Here is a 10,718-nt window from a genome sequence, read left to right as displayed (position 1 = left end):
CTTACTACTCTCTTTACATCATCATTCCACCAATCGCTCCTCTTCCCTCCTGCACCCACTTTCCTGTAACCACAAACTTCTGCTGAACACTCTAACACTACATTTTTAATCCTACCCCATACCTCTTCGACCCCATTGCCTATGCTCTCATTAGCCCATCTATCCTCCAATAGCTGTTTATATCTTACCCTAACTGCCTCCTCTTTTAGTTTATAAACCTTCACCTCTCTCTTCCCTGATGCTTCTATTCTCCTTGTATCCCATCTACCTTTTACTCTCAGTGTAGCTACAACTAGAAAGTGATCTGATATATCTGTGGCCCCTCTATAAACATGTACATCCTGAAGTCTACTCAACAATCTTTTATCTACCAATACATAATCCAACAAACTACTGTCATTTCGCCCTACATCATATCTTGTATACTTATTTATCCTCTTTTTCTTAAAATATGTATTACCTATAACTAAACCCCTTTCTATACAAAGTTCAATCAAAGGGCTCCCATTATCATTTACACCTGGCACCCCAAACTTACCTACCACACCCTCTCTAAAAGTTTCCCCTACTTTAGCATTCAGGTCCCCTACCACAATTACTCTCTCACTTGGTTCAAAGGCTCCTATACATTCACTTAACATCTCCCAAAATCTCTCTCTCTCCTCTGCATTCCTCTCTTCTCCAGGTGCATACACGCTTATTATGACCCACTTCTCACATCCAACCTTTACTTTAATCCACATAATTCTTGAATTTACACATTCATATTCTCTTTTCTCCTTCCATAACTGATCATTTAACATTACTGCTACCCCTTCCTTTGCTCTAACTCTCTCAGATACTCCAGATTTAATCCCATTTATTTCCCCCCACTGAAACTCTCCTACCCCCTTCAGCTTTGTTTCGCGTAGAGCCAGGACATCCAACTTCTTTTCATGCATAACATCAGCAATCATCTGTTTCTTGTCATCCGCACTACATCCACGCACATTTAAGCATCCCAGTTTTATAAAGTTTTTCTTCTTCTCTTTTTTAGTAAATGTATACAGGAGAAGGGGTTACTAGCCCATTCCTCCCGGCATTTTAGTCGCCTCATACGACACGCATGGCTTACGGAGGAAAGATTCTTTTCCACTTCCCCATGGACAATAGAAGAAATAAAAAAGAACAAGAGCTATTTAGAAAGAGGAGAAAAACCTAGATGTATGTATATATATATATGCATGTGTGTGTCTGTGAAGTGTGACCAAAGTGTAAGTAGGAGTAGCAAGATATCCCTGTTATCTAGTGTGTTTATGAGACAGAAAAAGAAACCAGCAATCCTACCATCATGCAAAACAGTTACAGGTTTTTGTTTCACAGTCATCTGGCAGGACGGTAGTACTTCCCTGGGTGGTTGCTGTCTACCAACCTACTACCTATGTCTGTTGTAAAATCAATTGTGGCACTGGGGAGTTCCATGGGGTTGGATGTGAGTTTGGAGGATGTGGAAGAATTGGTGGAAGACCACAATGAAGAGCTCGTCACTGAGGAGCTGCAAGAGCTTCAGTAGGAAGAGCAACACATCGCAGCTCAGAATCTTGCTGCAGAGGAGGAGGAAGAGAGATGGAAGAAGGTGCCTTCTTCAGAAATTAGAGATTTTTACTATGTGGGGTAAGATGGAAAGCTTTATGGAGAAACATCACCCTAACAAGGTTGTTGCAAGCCAGGTTGGCAACATGTACAGTGACAAAGTTTTGGGCCATTTTAGGGAAGTGTTAAAGAGATGCCAGAAACAGAGCTCTCTCCACAGTTATTTTGCGAGACAGGACTCCAGTGACTCTCAAGGTGGTCCTAGTGGCATTAAGAAACAGAGAAGAGAAGCAACCCCAGAAAAGCAAATGGTACCTGAGGTGTTGATGGAAGGGGATTCCCCTTCCAAACTATAAACAATCCACTCTCTCCTCCTCCTCCTCCTCCAGTCTCCCATACACTAAGAAGAATCTCCAATAAAGGTAAGTGTTATGCTGTTAATGTTTCATTCATCATTTCCCATTGTATTGTTTATGTACTACATGTATATTTCATGTAAAAAAATTTTTTTTTTAATACTTCTGGGTGTCAGGAACGGATTAATTGTATTTACATTATTTCTTATGGGGAAAATTGATTCGTAAATCGTAAATTTCGTTTATAGTAACGGCTCCAGGAACGGATGAATTACGAAAAACGAGGGACCACTGTAATAAGTGTACTCTGTGTGTATCTTACCTTTTATTGTGTTTTTAATGCCTATTTCTATTGCTAACTTAATATAAGTTAGTGTAAACTTGTTTTCTGGCATTTATTGGATATTGTATGTGCTCTGATAATAATACTTGTGGACCTGTGTGGTAGCCGGGTGGAGGGACAACATTACGTTTTCTCTGCTCAGCCATCAGAGAAAACGTGTATAAATCTGCGTTTGGCCCAGCCACTCCCCCACTCCGCGTTTGTTTACAATTTTTGGCATGAATTATTCATTACTTCTTCCTTCGTTTATGATGGCATCTAAAGGTAGTTGTTAGAAATTATTAAATTCAGTGAACAAGGTATGTCGATGTTAATAATATGGCTCTGGGCCATAGTGTAGGTAGCCGGTAGGTGTAGCCCGCCTGGGCTACACCTACCGGCTACCTACACTGACTACCTACAAATAAATACTACTCACCTCTCTTCCTATATTAAGACTACACATATTTTAAGGTAAATAATGAGTGTACTGTATGAGTATTTTACCTCTCTGGGATGTTTTAAATATTGTATATTAAGTATGAGATGGGGAGAAAGGGCTACCTGCACCTGACTTCCTACAAATAAGTACTACTCACCTCTCTCCCTACATTAAGATTACAAATACTTTAAGATAAGTAATGAATGTACTGTGAATGTATTTTACTTTGTGTGTTTTTAATGCCTAGTTCTATTACTAACTTAATATAATTTAGTGTAAACTTGTTGTCTGGCATTTATATGCATTTATAAATGGAAAAAAATGGCGTTCTGCCTTCCAGCGATGTCTGCTTTCCGGCGACAGCCTGGAACCTAACCCGCCGTATAAGTGGGGCCCTACTGTATACAGTATATGCTTGTATACATGTATGTGTAGTGTGACCTAAGTATAAGAAGAAGTAGCAAGACGTACCTGAAATGTTGCATGTTTATGAGACAGAAAAACGACACCAGCAATCCTACCATCATGTAAAACAATTACAGGTTTCCGTTTTACACTCACCTGGCAGGACAGTAGTAAAATTGAAATATATGGATTAAAACAAGGGTGGTATGCAAAAAAGTCGGTTATGTTGTGTTTGTGCACATGGGGGAGAGGAGTTTAGAACCAAGTGAGAAAGTACTTGTAAGGTACCTAAATTCTAAAGTAGGAGAAACTGTTGTAAAGGGTATAGTTAGTAAGCATGGGTACCAGGAGTAAATGATAATGGGGACTTTTAAGTGAATTTTGTTTAGAAAGGGTTTTTTTTAGTAGGTAATACATATTTTAAAGGGTTAAATAAATGAGATATGAATAGGGCATAATAACAGGAGTTTGTTAGACTGTCTTAAATAAAAGGTTGATGAGTATACTTTTGGATGTGCATGTTTTTAGAGGGGCAACAGATATGCCAGATTATTATTTAGTTGTAGATGCATCATTATTATCATCAAAACTAAGTGCTGAACCACCAGGTTCATACAGCGCTGCATGGTAGAGGTTATAAGGTCACCGAAGAGTGCTAAAGGAAGTATAATCAAAGGTTGTGTAATAAATATGTTGCTGTCAAAAAATCAAAGAGGAATTCAGTTATAGCTACAGTGAGAGTAAGAGGTAAATGGGGTACAAGGAGAATGTTGTTATTGAGTAAGAAAGTGAAAGTTTATAAATTAGAGCAGGAGGTACTTAGGGTAAGATATAAACAACTGTTGGGAGAAAGATGGGCTAGAGTATAGGTAATGAGGAGGTGTGAGGTATATTTAAGAATGCAGTGTTAGTGTGCAGCAGAAGTCTGTGGGTATGGGATGGTGGATGTGAGAGGGAAGACAAGCAATAGGAAAAATGATGAGATAGAGTAGTAAGGGAGAAAAAGTTACCATACAAGAGGTTTTTTACAAAGCATTGTTGATATAAGGAGGGTGGAGTATATAGAGTAGAGAAGTTAAGAGAGTGGTGATGAAGTATAAGAAGAGAGCAAATGAGAATGTGCATGAATTTTGTCAATAAATTTTGCTGAGAATAAGAAAGTTTTGAAGTGAGATAAATAAGTTGAGAAAGCTAGGGAAAAAATGGATTTAACAGTTAAAAACAAAAGAGGAAGCCATTAATTAGATGGGTAGGTGGAGGAATTGGGAAAATGAATATTTTGAGGAATTGTTGAATATTGATGAAAAGAGGGGGCTCCTTGAAATGCTAAAGAGGCTGTCAGTCTGAGGAATTGGACCTCTTGGTCTTCTTTCTCTGACCGAAACTAATTACCCCCAATCCTCCCTTCCCGACCCCACCTTCCCCATACCCCCCCTTTTTTTCCCTCTTTCCTCCCCTCTCCCCACCCTCCCCTTGTTTACCGTCCCATTTGTAGCCTCTGGGGTCCTTCCCTCTGGCATTACAGTTTCTAGGTAGAGGGTGGCATGCCAGGATTCGTCCCACTCTGTGAGGTCCCTCAGGGGTGATTTGGTTTGCCATGGAATCTGAATTGTCTGAAGGTGCCCTGCTCCCTCCCTGGATTTCCAGGAAGTGAGCGGGGTGCTCTTCGGGTAATGGATATATCTCTGGAAGCTGCCTGTCGGTTCTGGGAAGTGGCTGCCAAAGGAGGTATGCATTGTGGTGGGTTTCTGACAGCCCATTCTTTTGTCTGCCAAGGTAGCTCGGTAGATGTGAGGCTGCTATCCCGGAGCGCTCGTTTACTGGTGTGAAGGGTAGAGTATGGCACGGGTTCCATGCTGCATCTTCACTACCAGTGAGCTGAAAGCTCTCTTGGATGAGGGGGGGGGAGCTTTCGGCCCCTCCATGCATCCTAGCGACTGTCCCTCTGCTGTTTCACTTTTTTTTCTTTCCTTCTTAAAATAACAAGAAAGGAGATATCACAGAAGAAGCACCTTTATTATGGAGTCTTTGCCCAGTGAAACCATTCCTCCTCCCATACCCCTTTCTGATTCCACACCCTGTTCTGACTCTGCTTTGTTATCTGACCATTCTCTCGACTCTTCTCATACCCCTGGTTATGCTTCGTCATCTGCTTCAGGTGCTGCGGCATCACCCATTTCTGTTCATGCCACTGCTTCTAACACACATTTCACAATATATCTGGCTTCCCCAAATACAGTGCAACGGTTTTCGGATCGCCCACCTCCCTCAGGTCAGACCGTCCACGGTACTACTCCTAAACGTCTAAGACAACCTACTGACGATAGTCGATGATCGCTCAAAAACGACATATGTGACACTCACTACCTTTGTGTACCGGGCTAACGAGCACGCAATGGACAAAATTCTTTTCTTTACAAACGTCTCAAACTGATTATCTTTCTGATCATGGAATTGGTAAAACTCTTTTACAGCATGTTAGCCAAAATATATCCTTCCATGCTCTTTGAAGCAGTGCGCATGTTGTAGCAGTACAGAATTCAAAGCAAGTTCATGCTCTCTCCCGCATCACTTCCATAGATAACATACCAGTCACTGTTCGTAAACATGCTACTCTTGATTCTTGCAGTGGTACTGTGGTCTTACCACATACCATGGTACAGAGTGATTTTTGTCTTGCAGTGATGATATTTTAGAACAGTTAGCTCTTCAGAACCTCCCTATTCTTGAGGTTGATACACATATCCTGCCCGCTCGTGGGCAGAGGCGCTTTCTTAGTAACATCACTCGTTTAACCTTTGACTGCCATGAACTTCCGTCCTCTATCTACATTATGGGCCATCGCCTAGAGGTCCATCAAAGCAGTTCCCACACCCCGACAGTGCCGTAATTGCTGGCATTTTGGTCACCTCGCTAAACACTGCAGATCTGCAGCAGAATGCCCAGTCTGTGGTGCAGCTGATCATTCCAGTGTGTCTTGTAGTCTTTCCCCCTCTTGTCTCAATTGCAAGGAACTTCATCCTTCCTTTTCACACCATTGCCAGGTCTGTCGTAATGGACGAGAGATAACATGAGGGCCTTACACCATGGCTGTCTCTCAACTCTGCTTTCAAGGAAAACTTCCTCATGTCCCGTATGCTCAGGTAGCCTGAAGACCTCCAACTTCGACAGTCCTCCCGCCTCCCAGTCCCTCTGCGTCCATGTCTTCCAGGGTCACCCCAGTTTCTAGTTCTTTTGCAGTTCTATCCACTGACACTCCTACCTGTGCACCACTTCCTACTTCTACTTCTTCATCTCGTTCGCTCTCTTCTGTCTACGAGACCTTGCAGACTTACACTTTCTTCGTGTCCATCACCTGTACAGAATCTATCTTCTACCTCGGAGCCTAGTTCTTGCCCCCTTTCCAGCTCTCACACGAAGGTGGAGGTTAAACCCCCCCTCGTGTATTCCCCTGTTCCCCTCCCCCGTCTTCCTCCATAGTTACCCTCCAACCTCCTTCCTCTCCTGTTACACTGCAGGACTCTTCTACCCCAGCCACCGCATCTCTCCAGGTTCATACTCTCTGCCCCCCCTCAGATCTCTTTGGTTGCCTCCATAGTTACCCCAAACTTTACTTGCAATGCCTCTCCTGTCTCTGATATCATAGCATCATTGGCTTCCTTAGCAGCTGAGACGTTAGATGCTATCTCCAGCTATATAGAGGAGACGACACCCCCGATGGACACCATCGTGCCTCCTTCTACCCCTTCTATTTCATGACCTTCACAACAATCTGTTCCTCCGCAACATTCTATTTCTTCCTTGCTTACACGCTTACTGTTGCCCCCATACATTGACTTTACTGATCCTCAAAGCCCATAGGTTTTATCGTTTCTTATTGTTGCCATTTTTATTTCTGTACATAATGTCTTTTTTACAATGGAGTATTCGTGGCCTTAGGGTCAATTGAGGAGAACTCCAAGTGTTGGTCTTTCAGGTGTCCCCAGTATGTGTTGGGTTGCAAGAGCCCAAAATTCGTTCTGCTGTCATTCGTCTGTTTCGGACTACATGCTATTACATTCTTCAGATCCTTTACCTGACGAATCTTTTAATGAAAGCGCGCTTCTTGTGCACGTTGATAAACCATATCAACAAATTTTTACTCATTCCCTGCTGCATTATACTGCAGCTCGGATTTATTTACACAGATGGCTTACAGTTTACTCTATCTTTCTCCCTCCTATGCATTCTGTATTTCTGATATTGCGTTTTTAATTTCTTCTCTACCACCACCCATCTTGCTGGGGAGGGTCCCACTGCGACTCTCGCGGTGATCAGTTGGAGACTCTTCTCGCTTCTCACCCTCTTCATGTTTTAAAGACAGGTCCTCCTACCCATTTCGACTCTCGTACTCAGTCTCTCTCCTGCATTGATCTTTCCATCTGTTCCTCACCCATTGCACTTGATTTCATGTGGTCTCTTCTTCCAGATTTACATGATAGTGATCACTTTCCTATCCTTCTTACTTCTGCTACATATACCCGACTGTTTCGTACCCTTCGTTGGCAATTTGCTTGAGCAGATTGGGAATTATACTCCCTTCTTACCACCTGTTGCGAGGACCTGCTTTCGTTGTCTATTGATGAACTGGCACGCCAATTTTCGACCTTAGTCTTAACTGCAGCGACGTGCTCTGTCCCCCAACCCTTGGGTAGGCATTCTCAGATGTGCATACCTTGGCAGTCTCCTATATGTGCCCGTGCAGTGCATTTAAAATGTGCTGCGTGGGGCCGTTATCGATATAATCGTACTGCTGAGTGTCTGTTGGATTTTAAGAGGGCAAAGGCAGTTGCTCGCAGCATCATCCGCAACACTATACGCACATGTTGGCGAGACTACTTGTCTACCATTACCTCATCTTCCCCTATGTGTGCGACTTGGAAAAAGGTGCAGAAGTTGTGTGGCAAGTACACTCCAGACTCTGCTCCCGTTTTGCAGGTTGCTGGAGTTGATGTCGCAGAACCTCTAAAAGTTGCCACAGAAATCAGGAACTATTTTGTCCATATCTCCCGAGGGTTCCACCTCTGTGCCTCATTTCTTGCGTCTAAGCCTGCCAAAGAGCAGTTGCCCTTATATTTCTCCTCTGATGGATTGGAGCCGTATAATGTACCTTTTATTCTCCCAGAATTGGAGTCCATGCTTTCCATTTGCTGGCTGTTGGCAGTGGGACCTGATGATATCCACATAGGTATTCTACAACATCTCCATTCTACTGCCCTTCCTGTTCTTTTATGTCTTTTCAGTCTTATTTTGGAGTGAGGGGTTCTCTCTCAACAATGGAAATTGGCTGTTGTAATACCGTTTCACAAACCAGGCACCTTGGGGCTTGACACCTCTCACTATCATCCCATTGCCCTGACCAGTGTGGTGTGCAAGGTGATGGAACGATTGGTAAATAGATGACTGATGTGGTTCTTAAAGACTCACAATAGCCTTTCCCCCTCACCAATGTGGCTTTTGCAAAGGCCACTCTACCTTACATCCCTTGCTTCACTTAGATACATATGTTTGAAATGCCTTTGCTAACAACCACTATGTCGTAGTGGTCTTTTTTGATCTAGAGAAGGTATATGAGACCACTTGGAGGTATAACATTCTTGCCCAAGCCAAACTCCTTAGGCCTGCACGGTAGTCTACCAAACTTCATCACTGCTTTCTTGTCCGATAGACATTTTCGAGTCTGTATTGGCGCCTCGCTTTCCTCGGACTTTGTACAAGCCAAGGGAGTCCCGCAAGGTTGTGTCCTCAGCACTACTCTTTTTCTCTTAGCTATAAATGACCTATCTTCCATTGCATATTTGGTCATCACTTTATGTTGACTAGTAGGAGCCTCCCTTCAGGTTGTGATAGACCAAGTCTCCCATTGGACCACTTCTCATGGTTTTAAATTTTCTAGTATGAAAACCCGATTCATTACCTTCTCTAGACGTCCATTATCCTGGATACTCCATTGTACTTACACGGTTCACGTATTCCGGCATGTGATACGTCAAGTTTCTCGGCCTGCTCTTTGATCGCCAGCTGACGTGTGGAGACCTCACATTTCTTCTTTAAAGACAACTTGCCATGGTCGGCTGAATCGCCTTAAGGTTCTCGCACATCGTTCATGGGGAGCAGATCGTCACACACTCCTCCATTTGCATTCCACCCTAGTCTTGTCCAAGCTAATTACAGTGACCAAGTCTTTTCTGCGGCCTCTCCCACAACTCTTTCTAAGTTAGATCTCAGTCATCACCAAGGTCTCCGTCGGTGCCTTGGAGCCTTTCGTTCATCCCGTTGAAAGCCTCTATGCAGAGGCGAATGTTCCTTCCCTGGCTTATCGTTGTGATGCCCATTGTGTTCGTTATTTTGTCCACACTCATGATCTTTGTGTTCCTTCCACATGTAGGTTAAGAACATAAGAACATAAGAACATAAGAACGAAGGAACACTGCAGAAGGCCTACTGGCCCATGCGAGGCAGGTCCAAGTCCCTACCGGCTTAAGCCAATGCACCCAACCTAGTCAGGTCAGGTCACATTGACTTAAGGGAGGAACACGGCAACCGACCTGTTAGCACAAGCTATCAGGTCTAACTCACACCCACCCACATCTACTCATGTATTTATCCAACCTATTTTTAAAGCTACACAACGTTCTGGCCTCTATAACGGTACTTGGGAGTTTGTTCCACTCATCCACAACTCTATTACCAAACCAGTACTTTCCTATATCCCTCCTGAATCTGAATTTTTCCAACTTAAAACCATTGCTGCGAGTCCTGTCTAGGCTAGATATTTTCAGCACACTATTTACATCCCCTTTATTTATTCCTGTCTTCCACTTATAAACCTCAATCATATCCCCCCTAATTCTACGTCTTTCTAGAGAGTGCAGTTACAGGGCCCTTAGTCTATCCTCATAGGGAAGGTTTCTGATACATGGGATCATCTTTGTCATCCTCCTTTGTACATTTTCCAGAGAATTTATATCCATTCTGTAATACGGTGACCAAAACTGTGCAGCATAATCTAAATGAGGCCTAACCAAGGATGTATAGAGTTGAAGAACAACCTGAGGACTCCTATTATTTATGCTTCTTGATATGAAGCCAAGGATTCTATTAGCTTTATTGCGAACACTTATGCACTGTTGTCTTGGTTTCAGATTACTGCTAACCAGAACTCCTAAATCTTTTTCGCAATCCGTAATATTAAGATCTACATTATTTAGTTTATATGTGGCATGGTTATTGTCCTGTCCAACATTTAGAACTTTGCATTTGTCTATATTAAACTGCATCTGCCACTTCTCCGACCACTGCATCAGTCTATTCAAATCTTCCTGGAGTGCTCGAATGTCCTCGTCAGAATGAATTCGACGGCCTATTTTGGTGTCATCGGCAAACTTGCCGATGTCGCTCTTTATGCCCTCATCTATGTCGTTTATGTAGATTGTGAACAGCAGGGGGCCCAACACTGACCCCTGTGGAACACCGCTCGTGACGCTTCCCCACTCTGATTTCTCCCCATTTATGCAAACTCTCTGCTGCCTATTTGTCAACCATGCCTCTATCCAGGAAAAAATTTCTCCTCCTATTCCAT

The sequence above is a fragment of the Cherax quadricarinatus genome, chromosome 8 (assembly GCF_038502225.1).
Source record: "Cherax quadricarinatus isolate ZL_2023a chromosome 8, ASM3850222v1, whole genome shotgun sequence".
NCBI classification, from domain to species: domain Eukaryota; kingdom Metazoa; phylum Arthropoda; class Malacostraca; order Decapoda; family Parastacidae; genus Cherax; species Cherax quadricarinatus.
Note: the sequence above shows the minus strand (reverse complement) of the source record.